Raw genomic sequence first — 26,733 nt, 5'->3', positions numbered from 1 at the left:
TAGATCACTGCCTTTTTTTTTCTGGGTTTTAAAATTAGCACAATAGGCTCTTCAAATAAGATAGTCATTGACATGAAAATGAGAAATATGTACTTGGTCCATACAGGTTTTGACTGCAAAGATATTTCCCAAAGTAATTTAAATCTAATGACTTCTCAGACATTTGCTTGCCTTGAAACTGGGGCAATGACAGAGAAGTACATCTGTCATATCATGAAAACCCCAGCAAAAGCAGGGATTCAAGTTTTAACTTATGTGCCTGAAATTTTTAGCATAGATTTTCTTTCTCATTTCTCTGCTTTACACACCTGTACTATATTGAAAATGGTCACATTTGGCACAATAATTGCAGTCCTTTAATTTAATGTAGTTCTATAATAAAACAGTACAAGTCATTTTATACTCAGGCTAATGGATTGCTCTAGAGACCTCCAAGGATCATTCAAGAGCTGGGAGAAAGGAGAATTGAATGTCTGTGGAATTCTCTTAGACCTAGTGTTCCAAAGCATGGGGCATATTTCCTCCTTAGGATATATGGCCTCCTTTATTTTTTAGTAGTGGAATCCAGATTTTATCCATGGCAACAATGTACCCTACTAAAAAACCACACTTCCCAGCTTCCTTTGCACCTCACAGTGATCACATGACACAGTTCTGAGAAGGGGTTTGGGAGATTTCTCGATGGGAATTGACCATGTTAGCCAAGGGATATGTCTGTTGCCCATATCTGATTTACAGATGTGTTTTGCTTGGCCCATAGAGATTTATTTTTTTTAAACACTGGATAAATTCTCATTAAAAACTCAGATTTCTAGATTATTAAAAATGTATGAGGGCTTCCCTGGTGGCGCAGTGGTTGAGAGTCCACCTGCCGATGCAGGGGACATGGGTTCATGCCCCGGTCCGGGAAGATGCCACATGCCGCTGAGTGGCTGGGCCCGTGAGCCATGGCCGCTGAGCCTGCGCGTCTGGAGCCTGTGTTCCACAACGGGAGAGGCCACAACAGTGAGAGGCCCGCGTACCACAAAAAAAAAAAAAAAAATGTATGAGATGTGATCCATCTTGCATTCCCATGTTGCAGTAATGGGCTGTGACTCAGTAACCATACAGCCCCTACTTCTTTCTATTGCCTTACTGTCTGTGATACTCCTTTCTTCACCTGCCTCACTCTGTGGGCGTTTGTTTTGTAAACCTTGCCTTAAACCATAGTCTGTCTCTCTCATTCTTTTTACTTTCTGTGTCTTATTCCATGTTTTATCTGTCTGTGCCTTAGCCCTGGATGACAGATATGTCCTAAAACTCATGCAGTGATCATGCCCAGGGAGGGCTTTCCCAAAGTTGCAGCATGTGTGAGTGAATAAATGGGATTATTATTCACTCACTTTAATATTTTAGTTACTGGTCCTGAGCTTGGATCACAGGCCATATTTCAGGGTGAAGTGGACCACATGAAGTGGTCCTAGACTGCTCATTTGGCCTTAAGGATTAGAACTGCATTATAAGACAAACCTCAAGGAGTTTTTACTATATTCTTTTTCCAAAGACAGCACCAGAGGACATGTGATAGGGGGTTAAGTGGTCCTCCCTTCTGTGAGCTATGAAAAACTAAAATTTATGGTTTTATCATTCATCTACTTGACAAAATACATTTTGATTACCTTTATTTTCCTTACTCACATCATTCTCAGGGGTTGTGGGTACCACAGATTATACCCATTGAATGAAGTAGTACTTTTTCATAAAATTTCCCAAGCTCAAGTTTCACAGGACCTTCTGCATTCCAGATTTCAGAATTGAGTGATCAACCTATCTGTACTGCTCTTGATATTAGAGGTTATTATTGTCCCACTTCCTAGCTTTTACCATTCTGAATTGAAATATTCTCCCCCTTTCTTTCATTTGGCCTTATAAGGCAGCCTTCTATCTGGTGGAACTCTTGTTTTCAATCAGCCTAGCTGCCCTTTCCTGACACTTTTTCCAGGACCATTGTAACTTTCTCAAATTTCAGTAACCAAAGATACACAAAGTTTTATTGGAAAGAAAAATTATATTTCTTTTGAATGATATTCAACAACTGACTGATCATTTGAGCTGTAGTGCCACATTGAATTGACATCCTGGAATGATGTTACTCCTTTGGTCATAACCAATCATAGAGAGTAATTCCATTTGTACATAGATTTTGGATTATTTATTAATTACTTTTTCTTATATTGTTTTTGAGTTTGTCACTTAATGACACAGTACAATGATTCTAAATTGTGGTCCTTGGGCAAAAGCATCAGCATTCCTTAGGAACTTGTTAAAAATGTACATTCCCAGCCCTCACCCCAGACCTACTGAATCAAATGCTCTAGGGGTAAGGCCTGACAATTTTGTTGTACAAGCTCTCAAGGTGACTTTAATGCACACTCAGATTGGAGACCTACTGACATAGTGTTCTGTAAGTGAATGTGACATAGTGATAGAAAAATTAATAGGAAAGGAACTTTCTACTTAGAATTAGAAAAACTGGAATGTAAATGAGTGGAATATCAAAAGTATCTTGTTGTAATGTTCTTTTTGCTTGTTAGGATTTATGGCTATTAAAACAATCCCTGGCAATGTGTATGAGGTGTCAATGTGTCATATTTGAAGTAGTACTATCTAGGTTTGATGATCTTACTATAATTAGCAGGGGGAAAGGAAGAAATATGAGAATGGAGAAAAGAATTTAACCTGAGAGGAGTTTAAATATTTATACATGCAAATATTAGCAGAGAGAACACAGAGCCCAGAAAGGAACCAAAACATAAAGGAATGTTAATAATAAACCCTGCTAATAGGTAATGGCAATCGCCCAGTTCAAAGTAGAATTGTCAGAGATGCTCATAGAAGTAGAGGGAGGATTCTGAGAATCAGAGCTTCCATTCATTTCACAAATGATTATTGAGTGTCTACTCTATGCCAAGCATTGTTCTAGGGGCAGTTGTTCTTGTCTTGTCCAATGAGGGATAATATAGAAATTTTAAGTTCTGCCCTCACAGAACTTAGTCTAGTGGAGGTCATGAAACACCGAATGGTCAATTTTAATACGATGTGACAGAAGCCATGTTAGGGGATGTGCCAGGTAGCTGTGGGAGCTCAGAGGGGAGGCGCTGAACTGAGACTCCGGAGACGATGGGGGGTCTCGGTTATGGCCACTGTTTAGAGCAGAGGTATAGTGTAGAAGCGAACTGAAGGAGATTAGTAAAGTAATTTTCTGCAGCTCATTTCTAATTATCTCTCTGAGGTGGGAAGTATTAGTCCCGGTTCGAGGTTTTAATAGAAAATGTGTATGTTATAAGGACATGTGACAGAGGGGAGAGATCTTGGACCATGGAAACCAAAATTCTTGGCAGAAGCACAGGAATGGGTCCAGAGTCCTCTTTGAAACCATTTCTAATCTTGGAAAGCACAGGTAATAGTAACATTGGGGAGAGTGCTCTAGCCAAGAGAAAATGAATCTGTTAAAAAAATCTTTGAAAACAGAAGACCTGAATATTCTCCCTGATAGGTTGTTATTCTGAGATCCTCTCAGGAGGAATTAGAGCCATAGGAGCTCTTAAGCATAAATAGTTTTAAGAATATATGGGGGCTTCCCTGGTGGTGCAGTGGTTGAGAGTCCGCCTGCCAATGCAGGGGACACGGGTTCGTGCCCCAGTCCGGGAGGATCCCACATGCCGCGGAGCGGCTGGGGCCGTGAGCCATGGCAGCTGAGCCTGTGCGTCCGGAGCCTGTGCTCCACAATGGGAGAGGCCACAACAGTGAGAGTCCCGAGTAACGCAAAAAAAAAAAAAAAAAAAAAAAAGAATATATGAGGGCCATGTTTTGGGTCCCCTTGTTAGTAGTAACTTTGGTCAGAGGACTGTTTCTGATGGAGCAGGAGATGGCTGATGGAATTCCCAGGGAAGCACAGTATAAAAAAGAAAGAAAATAAAGGGGGGAGGGCAAACAGCCTGTGACTTATTTTATTTCAATTTTTTGATTTTTATGTTTTTATTTACTGAAAAAACTTAATTTTAAAGAAGGTAACACTTATTGAATGTTTATTATGTGAACGGCTTTCAGTTTGTTTTAAACCTGTAACTTTAAGTGTAACTGGCCAAGAAATTCATCAGTGGTAGTTAATGTCAAGAGAGAGAAGAAACAATAGAAAGAACAGGGTTACATATAATTCTTACCAGATCCAGTCAAATAGCCATTTCATTAAGCTACTTTAAGTCAGGCAAAGTCATGGAGACTATAATTGAGGCTAAAAATCATTGAATATTTAAGCAAAAGTATCATTTGGGGTTATCTTTTCCCAGGTCTCTTCTGAACCTTTTTATGAGAATGGGCAACAGCTACACATTTGTATATACAAGTCACCTCTTTGTGTGAGCAGATTCTCTATTTCTCAGTCCTGATGGTTTACCCACATTGATTTTGTTCAGCTTTGCAAAGTATTCTGAATACATGATCACTGTTACAGTAAAATAATTCTAACTTGCCTATCTTTGTGTATAGCCTAATAAAGGGAGTCTCTATATAATTCTTTCAGTATGTTAATTTGCAGCAAATAATTCAGCCTGTACAATATGCTCCTTTCCATTCTTGAGCAAATCCTTTATCCCACCAAGATCAAAGGATCCCACTTATTTTTTGAGTGACTTCGTCCCTTTGATATGTTAAAATAATCTCCTATTATTGGTTTCAGAGAACTTGCAAGGTGTTCTTCAAAGCATTTTTGTTGTAGTTATTATTCTCCTCATTTATAATTGATTGGTTTCTTTTATACTCCCTTACCAATTTGGGGGAAATGCCCTCTTTTTTCTCTGATGATTTATACGGCTCTAAAAGTTCTCTTTTTAGCTCCTACTTCTAATGCTTATTTTCGTTCCTTGGTATATGCTTTTCTTGGAAAGCAAACAGCAGTGAGGAAGTACATAGGCTTTTTTATGGATTATTGACTTTGTAAAGTTCTTCCTTTCAATTGTCTCCTAAATAGGGCCTATATTTATCACATTTCCCTTTTAAAAAATCTAGATTGTATGGGATGGGTTTCTTGGTTTTCCCCTGTCCCATGAGGATGTGGAATTCAATTATGTTATTAATTTTTGCCTAGTGCCTCACCCACAGCAATCTCTAGGGTCCATTTCTGATCCTGTTTAGGATGAAAGTTCCCTCCTTGTGGGATTTAGAAAGCAGTCCTCAATTTATTAACATCCAGCCCCTACCCGTACTCTCATCTCCCATCCTGATTGAGCAGCTGGTTACTTTATGTTTGGATAATTAAAGTCTCTTACTATTATTATCTGGATAAAATTATCAGCTTCCCCAATTCTATTTAACATTTTATGTCTCATCATTTCTCTTGAGTAATCTATAATATACATTTTTTCAATATGGAGAAGTTTTAACATGAATTCTTTTTACAATCGAAAGTTTTTATATGAAGAGTTACAACATGAGTCTATCCTGTGAAGTTTATTCAAATAATACTTTTTGAGTGTCTGTTATATATCAGTTCTAGACACTGAGGATAAGCAGAAACTGAAATCAAAATCCATGCGCTTATATTCTACTGAGGGGTGGGGTAGGGAGACAACAAAGAAATAATTCGTCAGATGTTGGTAAGAGCTAAAAAGAAAAAAAAATATGTAGGATGATAGTTTAGAGTAGCCCTTTTCTACCAGTTCTAACAGAGAATTAAGCTCTGATGCCCAAAGACACCCTTTATATACAATTAATTAACTTCTCTCCTATGCACCTAGAATGACACCAGCAGTGTACAATCCTTGGGATATGGGAGGAAACAGTCACTGAAATTGTTTTCTGTAGGGCTTAATACACTCATGGAACCCTGATAGAGAAAGTTGGGGTGACAGTTGTAGTAGGTAGTGCTGCTTTGGATCAGCTGACCAGGGAAGGCGTCTCTGACAAGAAGTCTTTTGAGCAGAGACCTAAATTTAGTGAGGGAGGAGGGCCCTGCAGATGCAAGGTTAGGGTGAGGGGTAGAGGGCGGTGGCCAAGTATTCCAGCCAGCGACAAGGGTGGGCTTGGTATATTTGAGGAAGAGTTAAGAAGGCCAATGTGGCTGGAGCTGAGTTATCAAGGGACAGAGAGGTAGGGATAAGATCAGAGAAGTGGTTGGTGAGGGGTGGAGATGGGGTGATGAGGCAGCCAGAGGCATTTCAGCTCAAGTCAGTTCAACAGAGATGCACTGAGCTCCAACTGTGTGTCATGACCTGGGGGTTTCAGAGATGAATGAACCATGGTCTCTGTCATCTTGCACCTGACAATATAGATTATATCACTTGGCTCACACTAAGTAAAATAGTGTGATAAATGCTACACCTTAACAATAAGCAGACAGGTGGCTGTAGGTTGAGTCCTCCCAGAAGCAGCTCCTGAGACAAGCATTCAGGTGCTAGTGATTTATAAAGGAAGTGCCCACAAGGAGGAGGAATTCATAAGAGCCAAGGAAGGGTGGGATTTCAAGCAACAGACTCGGCCTGATCTATGGGGAGTTCTGTAGTGTAAATTACACTGCAGAATTTGTCACATTTTAAAGCAAAAGAGCTGTTAGTCATAGGCTGCCCAACAGGGTGGTGTCGCTCTCAGGCATTTTTGATTCCATATAAGTGAGGTGGCTTCAGTGTCAAAGGTAATCCTCTGAAGATTATCACAAAGGGAGTGGAGGGTGGGGGATGGTGTGAACACAGAGCTGGTGAAAGGGATTCAAGAGCATCTTGGGGCACCAACAGTCTCCATCCTAGGGCTAACAAAGTTTCTCAGCCTACAGGGTAGGGATTGAAAGACAGGCATAAAATAGTAAGCTTTACTTTGGTGGAAACCTTGCCTATTTGCTTGTTGCTATGTCCTCAGCATCTAGTCCAGTACTTACTCACCATAGAGAACCCCAGGGGTGCTTCTGAGTGAGAATGAATACATGCATGAATGACATTCCAGGCCCAAGAATTAGTCTTGAAAATTTTTAAGTATCATTTGGTGGAAACCACATGCCCCAATATTACATCTTCATAGAGGATGCTAAGCTCTTCTGCATAGGAATGGCAAGGTGGTAGAAATATAGTTCAGAAATCTGGGAGATATAGTCATAAAAATGTCATATACACTTGAGTGTGACCAAGTGAGAAGTGATGCATCTAAGGGACAAAAAGTCCAAACTACTTAGAGTATGATGTGTTTTATTAAAACTTACAAAGAAGGACTTCCCTGGTGGCACAGTGGCTAAAAATCTGCCTGCCAATGCAGGGGACACGGGTTCGAGCCCTGGTCTGGGAAGATCCCACATGCCACGGAACAACTAAGCCTGTGCACCACAACTACTGAACCTGTGCTCTAGAGCCCATGAGCCACAACTACTGAAGCCCGCATGCCTAGAGCCCGTGCTCCACAACAAGAGAAGCCACTGCAGTGAGAAACCCGCGCACCACAATGAAGAGTAGCCCCCACTCGCCACAACTAGAGAAAGCCTGCGCACAGCAATGAAGACCCAGTGCAGCCAAAATAAATAAATAAATTTATTTTTAAAAATTACAAAGAAAATAATTGGTGAAGACAATCTGTAAATTTTCAAGAAAATATGTACGTGTGTCAGCAGCTAGTTTGTTGTGTGACTTGGTTTCGGACTGAGATGGTCTTTTTATCACAGAGAACTTGCTTAAATGTAGATAAGAATCAGTATACGTGAGTGGCACTAGGATGTAGAGCTTGAAATCAGAGTTGTGTCAGGCACCAGAGAGGGCTGAAAGGTTCCCCCTGGGTGCCAATTCTGATTGGTTGAAGTGGGAGGTCACTAACACCGGGTTGAGAAGGAGTCTGAGGCCATATCCACGTTTAGAAGAATACTACTAATAATAGCTAACATTTATTTAGCACTTCCTACATGACAAACACTGCTTAAACACTTTATATTGTTTAATTAGCTCATTAACAAATGTAAGAGACAAGTACTTGTATTGTCATTATATTTCCCTTTTGCAGATGAGGAAACTGTGTAATCATTATATCTTCCAAGGGCCAAACTGTCCAGGTTTATACAGCTGGTAAGTGGAGGAGTTGGGATTTGGGCCTAGATTCTACTCATAATCACTAGAATAAAGTTGAATGTCATGACTGATTAGAAAAGGGAGGAAGGACATATTTGCCATCCTTGCATTCTGGTCTCTTCCCCACCTTTCAAACACCGTCCATCCCCTTTAACAGCCAGTCAAATTAAACTACATTCTCTTCCTCAATGTTCCAGCCTCTTGTGATTTTGTATGGGCCGTTGCCAGCGCTGAAACACCCTTCTGCTAGTCTTTTCCTGGCTAACTCTTACTAGTTCTTTGGAATTCAGTTCAGGTACCACTTTTTACAGAAAGCCTTCTCTGATATCAATAAGAATCGGTGTTCCTTCTTTCTGCTTTCTTATAGTGTATGAGCCTCACTTGTAACATAACACTTTTTATTTTGAATTGTGATGACTTAAACTTAACTTAAAACGAGCTAAAAGACAGGGTTCATGTAGTGTTTTTATTGAATGAATGAGACTTGATTGCTCTCCTTATCTCTGTTCCACAGTACTTATATAGTCTTCTAAAAGTTACCTGCACAGGAGTTGGACCACATGGAATTTCCAGCTCTGTTATCCATTTCTTATATCAGTTTGGAAGTTCCAAACATTTTATTCAGTAAGAATTTTTCTCATTTACATTTATGTTTTCTATTATATGCATACAATATGGTGTTTTCTTCCATGAACCATTCTCTCTCCTTTGTGGCTAAGCTTGCTAAGTGTGGTATCTCCATCTAAAAAAAATCACCTTGTTGGAAGGGGTACATGGGGGCTTTGACTTTGTTAATAATATTTTATTTCTTAATTTGGGGGAGGTATAGAGGGGCATATCATATGCTTTAAGTATGAAATATTCCATAAAAATATTACAAAAGAATATATATCTTTATAGATAATATAAAGAATATAAAGAACAGAAACTTATCTTAAAACGTCCACTGTGTTAGGCTAAATCTGTAGACATTTACACTACTAAGTGGAAAAAAAGGTACCAGTTATTAAAATACAGATACATAGACATAAAATGGTTATCCTGGCAAGATGGAAACTAGAATCTTGGGTAATCTGTGGGTCTTCATGAATGAGAAAAATTAAGTTTAGAGAAGATATTTATTGCTAGAGAGATAAAAACATAATTAGCAATCATAAAGCAGTCTGTGGGGCTTCTGACCAGCATGGAGCAATGGGTGGATTTCTGGAGACTTGGTTGTTTATGTCTTATCTCTTTCTTTTCTTTTCAAATATTCCTAAATCTCTTACTAAGCAATTTCTGGGGGGGTTGGGAGGGAAGGGACGGAGGAGGGCTTGCATAAGCTAACTCCTGATTTATATCAGATACTAACCTATCCATTTCCTGGGATAGGACAGCCAGGTTATACTTGTGAGGCAAGCAGACTGAGAAACAGAAAATGAATGACAGCCTGGATGTTGTTTTTTCAAATTCTTATTCTCAAGCAAGAATTTCTTTGTTTCTCAATGCCTCTTTTTGTAATGATGACACTCACAAAGAGAAAATAAATTCTTTTCTAGTTAAAAATTTAAATTACTGATGCTGGTTAAATATCAGTGAAAAATGTACTTATTTTACCCAGTAGATAAAGCTAGAAGTTTACAAGGTGAGAAAAAATTCCCCCCATTTGAATGCTGTGAAATACATTTTTAATAAGTGTGAGAGCAGAGGGAAGTTAGATTGCAGGCTTACACATCAGCCTTCCATATTTCTGATGTGGCAAACAAAGTCATTTTTTTTTTTTTAGATAAGTTTTTGTGATGTGTGTGTGTGTTTTTTTAACATCTTTATTAGAGTATAACTGCTTTACAATGGTGTGTTAGTTTCTGCTTTATAACAAAGTGAATCAGTTATACATATACATATGTCCCCATATCTCTTCCCTCTTGTGTCTCCCTCCCTCCCACCCTCCCTATCCCACCACTCTAGGTGGTCACAAAGCACCAAGCTGATCTCCCTGTGCTATGCGGCTGCTTCCCACTAGCTATCTATTTTACGTTTGGTAGTGTATATATGTCCATGCCACTCTCTCGCTTTGTCCCAGCTTACCCCTCCCCCTCCCCGTATCCTCAAGTCCATTCTCTAGTAAGTCTGTGTCTTTATTCCCGTCTTACCCCTAGGTTCTTCATGACCCTTTTTTTTTTCTTTTCCTTAGATTCCTTATATATGTGTTAGCATAAGGTATTTGTCTTTCTCTTTCTGACTTACTTCACTCTGTATGACAGACTCTAGGTCCATCCACCTCATCACAAATAACTCAATTTTGTTTCTTTTTATGGCTGAGTAATATTCCATTGTATATATGTGCCATATCTTCTTTATCCATTCATCTGTTGACAGACACTTAGGTTGCTTCCATGTCATGGCTATTGTAAATAGAGCTGCAATGAACATTGTGGTACATGCTTCTTTTTGAATTCTGGTTTTCTCAGGGTATATGCCCAGTAGTGGGGTCGTATGGTAGTTCTATTTTTAGTGTTTTAAGGAACCTCCATACCGTTCTCCATAGTGGCTGTATCAATTTACATTCCCACCAACAGTGCAAGGGGGTTCCCTTTTCTCCACACCCTCTCCAGCATTTATAGTTTGTAGATTGTTTGATGATGGACGTTCTGACCGGTGTGAGATGATATCTCATTGTAGTTTTGATTTGCATTTCTCTAATGATTAATGATGTTGAGCATTCTTTCATGTGTTTGTTGGCAATCTCTATATCTTCTTTGGAGAAATGTCTGTTTAGGTCTTCTGCCCATTTTGGGATTGAGTTGTTTGTTTTTTTGATATTGAGTTGCATGAGCTGCTTGTAAATTTTGGAGATTAATCCTTTGTCAGTTGCTTCATTTGCAAATATTTTCTCCCATTCTGAGGGTTGTCTTCTCCTCTTGTTTATGGTTTCCTTTGTTGTGCAAAAGCTTTTAAGTTTCATTAGGTCCCATTTGTTTATTTTTGTTTTTATTTCCATTTCTCTAGGACGTGGATCAAAAAAGTTCTTGCTGTGATTTATGTCACAGAGTGTTCTGCCTATGTTTTCCTCTAAGAATTTTATAGTGTTCAGCCTTACATTTTGGTTTCTAACCCATTTTGAGTTTATTTTTGTGTATGGTGTTAGGGAGTGTTCTAATTTCATTCTTTTACATGTAGCTGTTCAGTTTTCCCAGCACCACCTTTTTCACAGAACTAGAACAAAAATTTTCACAATTTATATGGAAACACAAAAGACCCTGAATAGCCAAAGCAATCTTGAGAAAGAAAAATGGAGCTGGAGGAATCAGGCTCCTGGACTTCAGACTATGCTACAAAGCTACAGTATACAAGACAGTATGGTACTGGCACAAAAACAGAAATATAGATCAATGGAACAGGATAGAAAGCCCAGAGATAAACTCATGAACCTGTAGTCAACTAATCTATGACAAAGGAGGCAAGGATATACAATGGAGAAAAGACAGTCTCTCCAATAAAGTCACTTTTGAGCAAAATGGCTGTTGTTGGCAGAGTGTTCTGAGGGGACCTCACTAATTCAGTTAAAAACTAGGTCATACTCCACTACAGCAAATATTACTCCATAGAAGAACTCTGTGCAACAATAGCTTTCCAAGATCCTAGCATTAATCACTTTTTGTCACAAAATATAAGAATTTGGTAAAATCCCAGTAAAGAGAACTGAGACTCTCTTGGAATACTTTAAAATAGACTCACATTCTTTATTTAGCTATCATGGCAGACTAATAGCACAGCTTGAGAGTTTGCCTAAATGTAGATGTTCTGTATCAGGAGGTACAACTTGGACCCAAGTTTAACTAGTGGTGGCTTCAGAATTGTTACAGGAGAGAGGCTAGAGGAGGTTTGGTGTGGGGGCCTGGGATTCTGCATTTTAAACAGGACTCTAGGTGATTCTGTTGCACACTTTGGGAAAAGCCTCAGAGAATAACTCTTAATAATGCAAATAGAAATTTGCTTTTAGTTCAGAAGGACATAAAACAAGTCAAGATATCACCAGAGAGTTCATCAGTTTGGTGTGGTTAACAAAAGGTAATATGTTCTTTTTGCAATATTTACTAAACCAACTGGAATTAAACCTAGTTGTGAACCTGGCTTTTAAATTTAGTGTACTGAATAGTCTTCTGAGTATTTATTCCTTATGAATTATTTTTGGCCTTAAAAAATCTATTCTCACAAATTATGTGGAAGCGTTTCTTGTATTTCCAATCTTTATGTCATTAGTGATTTGTGTTGCAGAGTTGATTTCCCTTGTTAAACAATGAGTTCCTCAATCTAGCAGCTTATACAGGCATTCTCAAGCATGGCTGGATACAAATCACCTGTGGAACTTTTTAAACCCATAGTTGCCCAGGCCCCACTCCTCACTCCACTCGCAATCTCTAGGCACAGGACCCCCAAAACCTATTTCCTTAAAAGCGTTAATGTACACCCAAGCTTGAGAACCAGTGGTTTAAAGACAGCACAATAAACTTTCTCTGAGACTTTCAAACACATTTTTCTTGGTTAGACGTTTCGTTACTCCAGCTGCAGCCAGAACCATTGTTGTGCTAGATTCAGTGCATTCCCTGCAACTCTGAGCTTTGTGCTATGCTATCTCTGATAGAGACACTCGTGAACAATGTCTGAGATTGTTAAGCAGGCTTCACTTGTAGGGCTGATAAGCCAGAGGCCCAAGACACACTGACAAGGGTGAAGTTTTCTCTAAGTGACAGTTTGATCACCTTGAGGAATAGTGAGAGAAAACTTCTGGAAGCAGTGTCACACCACCTGGTCTGAAGTAGGAAGAAGGTTTTAGAGAATGCAGCACTTAGACCTTTGAATCACTTTGGTGCAGTCTTGAGTAATAAGGGATTGACTGTGTTGAACAACAAATATTCTAGTGGCCAGTCTGAAAATACTTAGATTTAGGTCAAGTTTTAGAGATGACAGAGGCATTGGGCTTCCTGAATTCCAGACTCCGGAATTACTGGCAGAAGTCTATCTCGACAATTTCAAAGATCCCTAAGATAGGATATTACAACCTCTCTGGCTTAGTTTGGATAGTTCTGGCCTGAATTGTCCAAGATGCTGCAACAATTAGCTCCCTACATGTTATTCCTATATGTTTCTTCCTGAGTTTGCCTGTGTAGCTCTGTGACAGACTGCAAGTTTCCAGAAAGCAGAAACCACTCATGTTGCTTCTCTGGCCAAGAGTATAGCACAGTGACACACATGCCCAATACTCTAAGATGACCTAGTTCTCGATAAGGAGCGTCCAACCAAATCAGCACAGATTTGCGTCCCATGGGCCAAGGATGGTTGATGTTGAAATTAAACATACCTTCCCTCAGCCTGTGCCCAAACTACGAGCGTCACCAGAACACCCCTTGTTTAGTCAGTCACTGGAATGCTTTCCATCACTTGAAGAAGGAAAATGTCTTGAAACTTTTAGATAACATGGAGCGGGGGTTTTAACCATCATTTTCTGACAAATGTCCTCAAAATATTGCTACCCAAAGCGTGGTCCTCAGAACAGGAACATCATCATCACCGCTTAGAACTTGTTAGAAAGGCAGAGTCTCAAGCCCCCATCTCAGACTTAATGGATCAGAATCCTCCTTTTAACAAGATGCCCAGGTCATTCTTATTCATATTTAGAATTTGAGATATCGATTGATCTAGTAATTGCTCAATCAAGCGCCAATTAACCCCCCAAACAGACACTCAGCCCTTTGTGCACACCTCGCACCCGCTCCACTCGGTAGCAACCGAACCCCCAGAGACATCGGAGAGGGTGCTGCCGAGGGCAATTTGGTGATTGGCTGGCACTACCACGTGACCGGGGCTGGTCCTCCCGTGCTACTGGATTGGCTCTCGCGGACGCTGACGGACAGGGCCGGGGCGGGCCAAAGCTGGGTCTGAGAGGCGCGCGCGGGGGCGCGAAGGCGCGAGAACGCGAGTGCGCGTGCGCAAGCGGTGGGGCATTTTTTCCCGAGCCGTCGGAGGGAGCCGGAGCGCTTCTCCCGAGGTAAGAACAGCCGCGGGGCGGCCTCCCTGCCCTTCCGCTGCCGGGTGCGGGCCAGCGGGGAGGGAGGAGGTCTGGGGTTCGCCCGCCCGGGGAGCCTCGCTTGGGAGAGGATGCAGACCCGGGCTCAGCCATCATCCTCGGTGCCTCGGTTTCCCTTTTTCTGCCCTCTAATGCATCTGCCCATCCTCCTCACCGCGGTGACGGGTCCGCCTGAGGGGAGTTGCCCACCTGGCAGCTTCGCCTCAGCCTTTGTTTCCCGCCCGGGGGGATGCTGGTATCGACCCCCTCCCCAGGTAAAGGGTGAAAGGTGGTGGGGCAGGGGCCGGGGAGAAGATATCTTTAATTCAGTGGGACCTGTCACATGTGAAAACGAAGAAAAAAATGTGGTGTCTCTTTGGCCAAGCCGCGGGACTCGAAGTAATCCGGCGGCGGCGAGCAAAGCCGAATTCCTGGTGCAGCCGTGCGGGCGGTGGTGGGGGCAAGGACCGGTGGGCCAGCCCAGGTGCACCGGTGCAAGGCTTCTCCGGACCTGCCCGCCAGCTCTCAGTCCCCGAGCTGCACCGAAATTGAACGCTTTCAGCCTGCTGAAGGAATCCAGAGATCCGTAAGGAGACGGAAAATGATGATTTTAAAAGCAGTTGGGCACTGGCGGAGCAGGTCTAAATGAGAGGCTACCATAAGAAATTACAGCGAAACTGATGACTGGTAATTGTGAGGAGGGAGATGCCTGCAGTGAACTGCAGACCAGACCATCACACTGATATTCTCCTTCAAGAAAACCTTTTTCTGAGGGGCGGGGTGGGGAGGGGAGGGCGTTTATCTCTGTAAACTGGTTATCTCTGTAAACTGAGGTTTTTCTGGGCTGCCGAAGCAAGTAATGACTTATTTCCAGCATGTTAATGGGCTGTAGGGAGAAGGGAAGGCAGGGTCTAAATTACACCCATTTAGATCTCCTTAATTCTTTGAAAAGTGCATGTTTAAAGAAGACCATTGGATGCCAAACCTGCTTGTGCATGGGGGGTGGGGGGGAATGTCTCCTTTAAGTCATACTTTAAAAAGGGAGGCATCCCCTGCCTCTTTCCTTCTGCATTTCCCCAGAACTGCAAATAGCAAGGGCAAAAAGTCCCTTCAGTTTTCCACTGGTTAATTTGTTAGATATACCTGGTAGTCTGCTCGGTAAGAAATGGTTCAACTAACTGTTATTAGGAAGATTTTACTGTATTCTGGAGTTTCACTGTAATTCATTTAGAACTTACTCTGGTAGGAAATGGACAACAATCTCTCCGGTTCCTGGTAGCTACTGCTTCAAAGGCTTTTTATTACTCTTACCTTCCCCATACAAAGTTTTGTGTTTTTTTAGGAAACAGTGTGATTTTTTTTTAGGCATCTAAGGCACACCCCATGCCTGTGAAATGCCTACACTTGCTAAGCAACCAATTTACTTGGCAAGTTCAAGCTAACTGAAGAGGGAACACTTAAATTTGTTAGGGGGAATCAGAATTAACATCAGCTGTAACAAATCAACTTTTGGTGGTTCTCTGGGGTGAGCGAAAGTAAAAGAGAAGGTGCTGCAAAGCTTGTTGGGAATATAACAAATTACTCTCATAAAGTAAAATATAGATTGTCACCTGACAGCTTGGAATAGTAAGAATAATTTTAAAATTTGTCAGTGATTTGTTTTTAGCTGGTATGCAGTGGGGAGAGGAAGGAATTCTGAGGCTGGGGTAGGTGGTATAGTTTGAAAAGGTATATGCTTATGTTTAGAGAGAAAAATGTCACTTTTGTTATATAAATACACAGAGGGCATGCAGTGTTTATCTTTAGCCTGTGGAAGGGAGGCAGGGGTTTTGGAAAGGTTGAGAAACACTTATTAGGTTACACAAGGGAAAACAGAAAGATTGGCAGGCTTAGTTCATCTTTAGGGAAGCAAGGTACCTCGGTGACCTACAGGACAAGGTTTATTTTCTGAGTCGATAAAAGCCCACTAGTGTAGCTTTCAAAGCAACAACAAAATCATTTCCTTTCTGTTGTTTCTGTCCCCTGGGTCAGGGAGGGGGGGGATAGAGAGTGAATGAGAGAGATTAGAGTCTGACCTGCATGCCTAAGCAGTAGCGTCCTTTGAGCAGGATCTGTGTCACATTGTGTAAATCTAAGAGCCTTCACGTTGAGAGAGGTCTGAGCACCTTCCCTGGGACACTTGCTGTAAGATGGAGCGGGATAACATTGCCACAGGTGGGGGCACGGGTGAGATCATCTGATACAGAAGCATGGGGGGGAAAGGAGAGCTAGGAAGTGTTTAATTCAGCGAGGCTCAGCCTTGAGGAGCCTTGAGGAGGCATTTCTAGGCAGAGCCGCCTCACTGTTGGCTAGACTGGCTGGGCTTTTTGTGACTTACCGAAGACCTGCCCTTCACGATGGGGGCTCCTGTGGAGTTCCGTGTCTCAGATTGTAAGCATCAGTTATGCTTGTAATGTGCTCTAGAAAAGAAAGGCTCACAAAGACACAAATCTAGGCTACCATTCTTTCAGATCCTTGGCAAGTCACCCACTGGCTTCCAGAAAACAAGTTGTGCCCTCCCTACCAGTAGATGGCACTGCTGTCTCTGGGAATTCCTGGAAGAGATGAAATATAGAGCTGGCAAACCAGCGGTGTGTAGCCTCTAGTATAGATTTTGAAAGGCTGTATCGGTTCTCAAAGAAAATCTAAAAAAAAAAAAAAAGTTCTGAAAGCCAGAAATGTTGCTCTAAGGTAGGGATGGTGACCGTGGGGGTTGAGAATGGTGCCATTACTCTGCTGGTTGTGTGTGGGAGGTGGAGAGGGTAAACTGACAATGAAGCCTCATAGCACAGGTTTTGAAAGTACTTGGCATACATGTTGGCTAATTGAGAATGAGGTTGAAATCATGATTCAATCAAAATTCCCAACAACTTAATAGTTTCTACTTCTTTGCTTATAAAACTAGTCTCTACATGTGGGCGGGACTATGGAAATACACGTGTAACTTTTAAACCTGATCAGTATCTAATAATTACATGGTCTGAAGATAGTGGTGAGGGTATTAGTTAAAATAATGCTCGTAGTTACTATACTTCAGCGCTGTCCACAAAGGTAGGTCAAAGTTATTCTGAATCCTAAAACTTAAAAATTCCTAACAAGTATTTTAAGATTTTAAGATTGTATTAACAATTCAAATCTTGAACTCCGGTTTCATTGACCTTATTAGCCAGGGTTCGTTCATCTATTCCCCTGTTTTGAAATACCTTTTTTGTTTTTGTTGTTGTTGTTTTTCATTTTTTGTAATTGACTGTTCTTTGAGATGGATTTTTTAGCCATGATATTTGAGGGAGGTAGTACTGTTGCTAGTGAGGTTGCTGTGCATACGAGCTTTGACCCTACTGGAGGCATAGAGCACTGCTGCTGGGAGTCATTACCCCAGTCACCTGCTTCCTCGTGCCATCCCCATTCTATGGCTCAGCTTATTTGAAGTTTATTTCTGTCTCTCTTCAAGTGAACTCATGAGCTAGGTTCTACTACCAGTGCCAAATCCTAAAATCCTGCTGATGCTAGATGGCAGTAGTCACAACAGTCCAGTAGCACTGCCTCATCATGTGACCTCAGATACATTTATTTGCCTTTCAGAACCTCAGTTTTCTCACCTGGTCACTGGGATTGGTGAGATGTGGTGCATGTCTCTTAAAATCCCTTCTAAGTCTAAAATTCTATGACCAGGTGAGTCTTAATAAGGTATTTCTGAAGCCTCTGAAAAATTCTCATCTAGAAGGTATTTTCATGCAGTGAACCTAGGGCAAAAAGAAATCTCACTAATATTTCTTCTCAGAGAAATGATTGTGCATTGTCTTAGAATCCTAATAATTCAGAGTTGTAAGAAACCTAGGGATGGTTTAGCTCAACCTTCTCATTTTATAGGCAAGGAATTTCACCTCAGAGCTGAGTGACTTGACCAAGCTAACAGAGCTAGTTAGAGAACTAGGACCCAAGCTTGGGCTCATGTCAGTCTTGCCTTCTCCAGTGCTGTGTTTCTTCACCTGCCATCAGTACACAGAAGATGCTGTGTCTACAGGGCTGGAGCCAAAAAAATTCTGAGTAATTCCTTAATGTAGGGTTTTAAAGCTACAGCATGAATAGTGTTGTGTTTGAGCAGAAATTCAAGGTCAGGCTTCTTTTCGCACCTTATTCTTTTCTTCACTGACTGCTATTTAGCAGCATTGTTACTATACATCCTTGTATTTTTAAAACTTTTCTGCATAACGTTTCCTGTAAGAAAAAGCTTTCATCACCCTAGAAGAGCCATTCCCCAATCAGATGTTTTTAAACTGGGTCCATGGACTCTCTGAGGGCTCTGTGGATAGAAGAGTGTTTCCATATAATTGGCTTCCTTTGTAATCTTATATATTTTCTCTATGCATTTAACAGATTATTCTGAGAAGGAGCTCCTTAGGCTTCAACAGATTGCCAAAAGGAGGGGAGGGTCCATGGCACAAAAATAGGGTAAAAATTCTAGGGTCTAGAATAGGTTCAGGGAAATGGCCAGGATGTGAGAATTTTTGAGGTGCTAGAGACACTATGGTGGAAGAGAGTTGAGGGTGGAGTACAGAAGTAAACCTATAGAAGTTCTTAGAACATTTTACCTTTATTACAATGCTTGAAATTACTAAATGAAGATGCTGATAATAGCATTTTACCCATCTTAATGATGGATATGCAAGTATGGATTTCCATTTATCATTCCTTGCTCAGTAAGTACGCCCTCCTAATTTCACCAAAACACTTTCAAATTTATATGGCTTTATTGGAGACATGCGTACTAAGAGCCTCCCTTCTTCCCCAGTCTGATTTGATTTCCAGGTAAGTCAGTGCCTTTCTGACTTAGGACTTGGAGTTTGGACTCCTGTCTCTCACTGCTGAGGCCCTATGTTTTACTTTCTGCTGTTAACTCTTAGGACTCACCATGATCTCAGAGATGCAAAATAATTTAGATGTCAGGGATAAAAAATCTTGAGTTTCCTTTATTTGTCCCCAGGGTTGACTACAGAAACCACTGCTCCTCCTCAGCTAATTATTTCCTTTTCCTTTTTTATATGCAACCTCAAATTCTCTTTTTCTAATTGTCCCCTAATAGTAGTGACTCAGTGTGTGTATATGGAAACTAAAAATTCTTGTTTTTGTCAGAAGGTGTACAGAAGTTAATTTGTGTTCAAGTCACATTTTGGACACATGAGATAACTTTGATGGAAATCACTATGTTCTGAAGAACGTCTGCTTGGAAATCTCAATGTCTGTCCTGTAACCCCCTCACTTACATTTGGTATGATGGTGACCCATGCTGGTCAATGCTACCTTCTGGTACCTTCTTAGATTTGGGCCAGGGTAGCATTTATTCTCACTTTAGGAGAAGAATAAAACTACCATTTCTTCTTCAGAAGGAAAAGAAGAATTGAATTTATGTAATAAGAGAAGAAAAAGTCAAATTTCTGGATTCTAATTCCAGCACACTAAGTTGTTCTGAGATTTCGGGGACATCGTTGACTTCTCTGAGTTTTTTACTTGTCTGGAAAATAAGAGGGGAGAGCAGTGACCACTTTAATTCTTTCCAGTTCCAAAATCCTGTGACTCTATGAAATTTTACTTGGTACCCAGATTAAACCTATCCTGAAAATGCTGGCTAGTTGGGAATTCATGTATAATCAAAGTCGGTGCCAAGATAATAATTCTTTGTAACTGCAAATCACTTTGCAGTATACAAAAATATTCTCTAATTTAAAAAATCTCTTTTCTAGTTAAGGTGTGGTCAGAGAACAGCAGCATTGGTATCATCTGGGAGTTTGCAATCTGCATTTTATCAAGATGCCCAGGTGCCATGCATGTACATTAAAGTCTCAGAAGTGCTGTTTTGTCTCATTTTGAATCGCACGTTGACACACAGGTCAATGAGGGAAGCAGGGTATTTCACAGATGAGGAAACCATATCTCAGAGTTGTTAAGTGACTTTGTTAAGTAACTAAGTCAAGTTCACCGTGCTAGTGTCTCACCCAGAACTCCATACTCTAAAACTAACATTGTCTTCTTTGTTGGGCTGGAGTCAGGCTTGTATGAGACTGATCACTAGCTACCCAGAAACCCATGGGCTTAGGTGTGGCTGTGTAACTGAGTGCAAGCAGAAAAGGGTTGTGGTCCACTTCTAGGAAGAAAACAGAAAAAGAGAACGCCCATGTGAGTTCCTCTATGTTGTTTTACGCTCCTCGTAGGCTGGAATGGAAAGGACCCCTGGGGGATCTTGGAAGCTGTGTTTAAGGATGGCAGGACTTTTGTCAGCCTGGGTGCCTGGATCACTGATCAAGGAGGGCCCCTCCACTGTTCGCTTGTCCAGTATGTATATAGGGACCAGAAACAAACTTTTACTGAACTAGAGGTAGTATATGTGTTTGGGTCTATGTGTTAAGTAAGTACTTAGCCTACACTAGCAAATTCACTTGAGCAGTAGCTTGGGACTTGAAGTTACGGATCTTCTGGCCTAACGCATTCATTCATTTCTCGTCTTTGGTAGCTGGTGATTGATCGGTTGTGGTCCACCATGCAGAAGTGAGTGGTGAAAGGCAGCAGAGCTGATGGGTCACAAGGATGTAAGTGCCTTTGAAGGCTCTCACACCCTCTACTCCAGGGTAAGTCAAAGGCATTGTTGCCATTGTTGCTCTGGTTTTACTCTTGTATTAACAGCCTCTTGGAGTCAGTGCAGTGGGGTGCCCTGTTTGTGAAAGGTTCCCAAAGCCTTTAGTGATTCAGCTGATAAACACCATTAAGATCAGTACTTACAAAGCTAAAACCATTGTCAGGGTGATGGGATGGAATCTCTGCATGAGAATATCTCAGCACAAGAATTTTTAGTGAGTTTGTGTAGGATTTGATTTATGTGGGTGGTGAGGGTGTTGCTGGGCCTTCCTGAGATACACTGTAGAGGAGGGAACTAGGCCTGAGTGCCGCTTTCCTGTAGCCATATCATATTGTTAGCTCTGCTGGCTCAAATTCCCCTCTCTCAGCATCCTCCCCCTCCATGGATTACTTTGCTTAACTTTTCCTGCATTAATCACTTTTCTTTTCAGGATGGGGGGCGGAAACAGCTTACCAGAGAGTTGATGATTCCCAGTTTGGTGGATAATAGCAGTAGCAAAGCACGTGGTTCTGCCCATTCCATTTTATTTTATCCAGTGTCACTGGAAGTCACATGTCCATTCCCTCCTCATCTGTTTGCAGTCCCTAGTGCAACGGATGTAGGCACTGGGAGAATTATAACCAAAGCTGACTTTGGATTTTCATTTGTCCTGAAGATTTTTGAGATCAAAAGGAGAAGTTCACTGCTCGGTGTGCCCTTCTCAGAGACAAGTGGAAGTCTGGGAGGGAGGGGTGGAAAGGACATCCAATCCTTTCTGAACTCTCTGGCTTCTAGAGCTTAAACTAAAATCAGACTCACTGAAGAGAAAATTATAGTTAATACAAATCTAAGCAGAGCTAAGGATGGTTAAGAAAGAGGGGGACAGGAAGTTATATAACAAAAATAAAAGTAATCAGCTGAAAAACTGGATGGAGGGTTGTTTTTAAGCACCTTTTTTCAATACTGTTGCGCCCTTGCTGATAACGTCCCATTACCCAGGCTCAGACAGAGGGCACCCAGAAAGGCTGATGTCCTTCTGTGCCTTACATGGCTCAGTAATGAGTACAATTTACTGAACAAAATAGACAATTAGCAGCTGTAGACCTCTGGAGATTCCTATAAGCATACATCATTACTGCTCTGGAGTGATGCACATGCTTAGAGATAAGCAAAGCAGAGAAAAGGCAGCTGCAAAGCACATCAACAACTGAAGAGTCCAGGTGAGTGGCCAGACACAGACCCCAGCTCAGTGCCTGGGGGTCACTAAGGAAAGGACCTGGTATTTGCTAAGCTTTCTCATTAGAGGAAAGGAGCCAGACTTTGCCAGCTTTCCTCAATTTCCTCTGTGGCTCCCATATATTTTGCATTTTAAAAGTAACTAAAATGTATAGCATGCCAGAAATAACACTGAACTGGCATGTTTCTTGTGTAAATGTTGTACAAGGATTAAATTACAGAGGGAGCCATTCTTTATTGACTAGGGGCCAAAGAAAGTAGTGCTGGGGGTGCCAGAGGATCAGGGGTTCTCATCCTCGGCACCACTGACATGCTGAGCCTGGCGATTCTTTGTTGTGGGCTGTCCTGTGCATTGTAGCATGTTCAGCAGCATCCTTGGCCTCTACCCACTAGATGCCGGTAGTTCCCCCACTCCACCCCACCGCAATCGTGACAATCAAAAACGTCTCCAGACACTGCCAAATGTCCCCTGGGGGGAAAACTGCCCCTGGTTGAGAACCACTGCTGGAGGCGTACAGTGACTTAATCTTGCTCTGAGTTTCTTTGGGACTGTATTTTAATCATTTAGCCTCATTTTGCTCCAGTTTCCCTACCTGTAAAATGGAGACAGCATTTATAACTCAGTAGCCTAAAGAAGGGATGTACGTAGTTCTGTGTGACTACTTGGGAGCTCTATAAATGCTAAGAAATATCTGTCTCCCCAAATTTCCAGGACTCAAGGATCACTCTTAATCCTTGTGAAGGCAGTAGCTGAGGAGCAGGGGAGTTTGAAGGGTGAAGGGTTAGTGGTGTGGGAAATGATGAACAGTATTGGATTCTGATTTTACTTGAGAGCTTCATATTCAACTCATTTCAACAATATACTCGTGAATAAAGGCTTTTTTTTGGAAAGTTAAAAAATGGGAGAGTGGAGGAAGGAGAAGGAGGCTGTTCAGAAGAGCAGTTAAGGAAATTGCTTTTGACCGGGGGTTGGGGGGTTGTGGTAATCTCTTAATGCTAAAGTGACTCATGTATAATCAGATCAAAGGACATAAAGAAGTAACCCCCCCGAAGAAAAATATCCTCCCAAATGACTACTGATCCTAGAACAGATTTTGCAGGTAATACAACAAAGACCAGAGAATATTTGGAGAAATCTGTTTTTATCCTAGAACTTTTACATTTATGTTTCTTCTCTCCTTTGGAATTATGGGAAAGGGTTTATCTTCAACCCATGCTCTTTGAGTGATACGTAAAATGTTTTAATATCACAGGTGTTCTGATAATCTTCTAGAACTCTGTGTTGGAATGGTGAAAAAGGCCATCACCCTGACTTAGGCCTGAAGCAATCACGTTATTTTACTAGAAAGCCTCAGTTTAACTCTAAGGAAGGGCAAGTGCAGGGATTAGATGTAAACTGTCCTGGCAGATTTGTGTTCAGCCTTGCTGTGTTTCTGGTCCCTGCAATTATTAGATACACTCACAAAATTTACAACAAACACTACCATATTGACACAGGCACAGTGCGGACAGAGAACATTGCCATCATCAGAGGGAATTCTGTTGGATAGCACTGCTTCAGTCTGTAAGGACCCTATTTGTCAGAAATGCACACTTGTAGTGACAGCATGTGCACTTGTTATAGCAAGACCTTACCTCATTTAAAACAGGATTGCATTTTGGACTTTTCCATCCTAGGGCACTTTTCAATCTGTGAGTGGCTCTTGCTGAACTTTTTACCTTGCTGCAGCATCTGTCTGTTACAGAAAGTGCCATGGGCCTGTCTCTCTGACATAACTGAGCGCACTGCCTCAGAAATATTTGTGCTTTAATCCAAGGCTGCTGAGCTGTCTCTTTCCATCTGGTCTCTCCATGCCCTGATCCTTGGTGGTGAAGCTAGTTTGTGCAGGATGTCTCTTTTGATACTGCCTAGAGCATAACAAAGAGTCTGGGAGAGGTGGCGAGAGAGTTTTCACCTTCCCTTCTTCCAAGCCCCAGTGTGGCTCAAAAAAGTGTTTCATAAGAAGGTATTAATTCACAAATTTAATCTCTCAAGTTTAATCTCTGAGGAGTTATCCCCTAAAGAATTAGTCTCTAGATTTTCCAACAGACATATTATAGTACAAATTTAGTAATTAAGCCCTTTAGCAACATGGAAGAATTTTCAGGTGATATATTATCTATTACTAGCACCAACATTAGTTGCTCAGAAACTACCATAATTAGAACAAAGGAAAAGATGTGGAAATAAAGACACACATTTTAAAAGATATAATTTAAATCTGAGCCCAAGACTGTTTTGCGTGGTAGCGGGACTGAGAACAAGGAGTTGTGTGCTGTGAGTAGTGTTCCTGGAGGGCGAGGGGAAGGAGGTGGCAGGGGCGAGGTGATCTCCAGACAGTCTTCACTCGACTGCTTCACTTCTGATGGTGCGGTGCTGGTCCTCTTACTGCCCTCCTCTCTTCACTTTGCCTTTCTTTCCTGCTTTGGTCTGCTCGGAATGTTGGAGGGGTCTCAGTGTTTCTCAAGGGAGGTGCTGTTAACATTTTGATACAGTGATTCATCATCGTGTGGAACTTTGCTGTCCATTATAGGACATTTAGCATCCCTGGTTACTAAATACCTGTATTACTCTAACCAAGTCACTGAGTCAACCAGCATGGCCCCTCACATTTCCAAATACTGCCTGTGATTGAGAATCACTGGTTGCTAGAGAGTTAAGTGGGGTCTTTTGTTAGGAGGGAGGAGTAATTAGAGTTGCAGAAGGGGCAGTGCTCCGAGGGGCTGGCTCATTAATTTCTGATATGACCTGACCTTTTCCCAGTGCTGGAACTGCTTTGGAAGCCAATCTTATTTTTTAGGGACCAGAAGAATCAGATTTTGCTAGTGGAAAACTTGGTCCCTGAACCTTGAAATCAACCAAGAAGTCACAGGGGGGATTCTGTCAGTGCCACAGAGGATGGAGAGACTACTAAGGCTCCCATAGGATGCTGGGTTTTTATTCTAGACTTACTGTGGCTGAACCTTCTAGATCTACTGAAAGTAAATGGTGGTCTACATGTGGCAGGGATCGACTGGGACAAAAAATGCAGCATGGGCAATTTAAAGACAATCCAGGGGAAAGGGGCTTTGCCAGCCATTTCTTTTCTTTCTCTGTGATTACAAAAACTGGCAAAGTAGCCCTAAATTTGTGAGGTTATGTGTAGACTGTCAGATGGGAGATCTGAGATTGTTTTATCGTTAGTAAAGAGAAAAGGAACACTTTCAGATATCTTGCTGTGGTGCCCCTATAAATGTCTTTGATTACAAGAACAGAAACTCATTCAAGTTGCCTTAAGAAATGGAAGGCTTAAGTAAGGATGCATGAGAAAATAAAACAAATGTCAGACATGTGGCAAGTTGGGAGGAATCCCAGAGGCCTTTCAGGATGAGAAAGAGCCATAGTCTGGCCAGACCTCATGGAGACAGGACCTCACTCAGGACCAGGAAGATTGTCCCCTGATCTGTTGCAACTCCAGCATGTATCTGCACTAACAGTACTTGATCAGTCCACATTCTACTTCTCAACCATTAACATGGCTCAGCATTTCCGTTTTGGCTTCTCTGCTCGTGTCTTCCTGTCGCCACAACCTAACTGATGGTCTGTGTACGGACCAAGAAGGAAAGGAATATGATAATTCTGTAGTAACTATCATCCCCCTGGTCAAAGCTCTTCTACCAGGCAGTCTTAGGGGTCTACAGTCTCTTGGTCCACACAGCTGTGGCCTAGGTCTTCTTGCCTCAACAAGGACTGTGGTTTCTCTGGAAGGGAGCAATGGTGGGGTAGACTGATAGAACATGAGACCTCTCTGGTATAAGGACCCTGAATTCTTAACTCTTGGAATCAATATAAACAGTGATTATGGGTCATGTGTATAGTAAAGAATTGGAAGATTACTTTCAAAGCCTACACGTTCAGTAGCAATTGTGAAAAAGCCTGTATCCCTTTTTTTTTTTTTTTTTTTTTTTTGAGGAGACTGACTGCATCCCAGTGCAGAATGGTAGGGAAATTGCTGGGCTAGATGGTTGGGAAATGAGGAGTTGTATTTTCCATATGGATATCTTATTTTTTGCATCTGTCAAATGTGATTCCCTCAACCACCCATGTATCCCACAGGAATAATGGCTAGGTGGCTGTCTGAATGTTGAAAGACGTTTTGACGTCTCTGACAAGTGTTGTTCAATAGCTAGGTTTGTAAGATTCCAGTTCTGACAAAGGAAAATAACTTGGCTTATTACTCCAGAGATAAATTCCATATAGATGTTGTCATTTTGGGGATTACTGCCTTACAAAGCAGACTTTAAAATGTTTTGTGTTGTAGTGTGTTTTGTTCATTTACCCCTAATCTTGGAGAGTTGAACCAGTGATTGACTATGACTTTACAAGGAGTGCATTCTCATATTGCAGAAGGCTCTGTCCCTATTTATGATTCTCTGACAGGGTAAGAATGATGGTTCCAGCTCCATGGGCCTGCACAGCTGTGAAGGGTGTGCCCTGTGGTAGCACAAACAGTGAGCACATTGGCTCACTGAATCCACTGAAGGCTCTTACTCTTCTCAAGTAGCTGCAGCACGGGGGTGCCACATACAGAGAGTCAGTATTTCCTTAGATGCAGCTTCTTTTGAAAGAGGCAGAAGAGAAGTGCAGTGGGGCTCCTGCAACTGCTGGTTGAGGAAAGAATGTACTCTGTTATTGAAGGATGATCGGG

The 26,733-nt window shown here is 41.6% G+C and overlaps 1 protein-coding gene across 3 annotated transcripts in view; it reads left to right on the top strand.

Annotated features, from left to right (window-relative positions):
* Positions 1-14,029: 14,029 nt before the first annotated feature.
* TMEM108 (transmembrane protein 108) overlaps positions 14,030-26,733 on the top strand; it is a 373,675-nt gene continuing 360,971 nt past the window's right edge. For 2 of the 3 annotated variants that reach the window (XM_067737783.1, XM_067737782.1), the window contains exons 1-2: positions 14,030-14,103; positions 20,669-20,783. The gene's annotated coding sequence lies outside the window, so the exon portion shown is untranslated. Of the gene's footprint in view, positions 14,104-14,192; positions 14,397-20,668; positions 20,784-26,733 lie in introns of those variants that run through there. The other variant, XM_067737784.1, reaches the window with a different exon arrangement.

Source organism: Pseudorca crassidens, chromosome 5 (assembly GCF_039906515.1).
Source record: "Pseudorca crassidens isolate mPseCra1 chromosome 5, mPseCra1.hap1, whole genome shotgun sequence".
NCBI classification, from domain to species: domain Eukaryota; kingdom Metazoa; phylum Chordata; class Mammalia; order Artiodactyla; family Delphinidae; genus Pseudorca; species Pseudorca crassidens.
The sequence above is the reverse complement of the archived record's forward strand: the minus strand, read 5'-3'. Positions and strand labels throughout refer to the sequence as shown.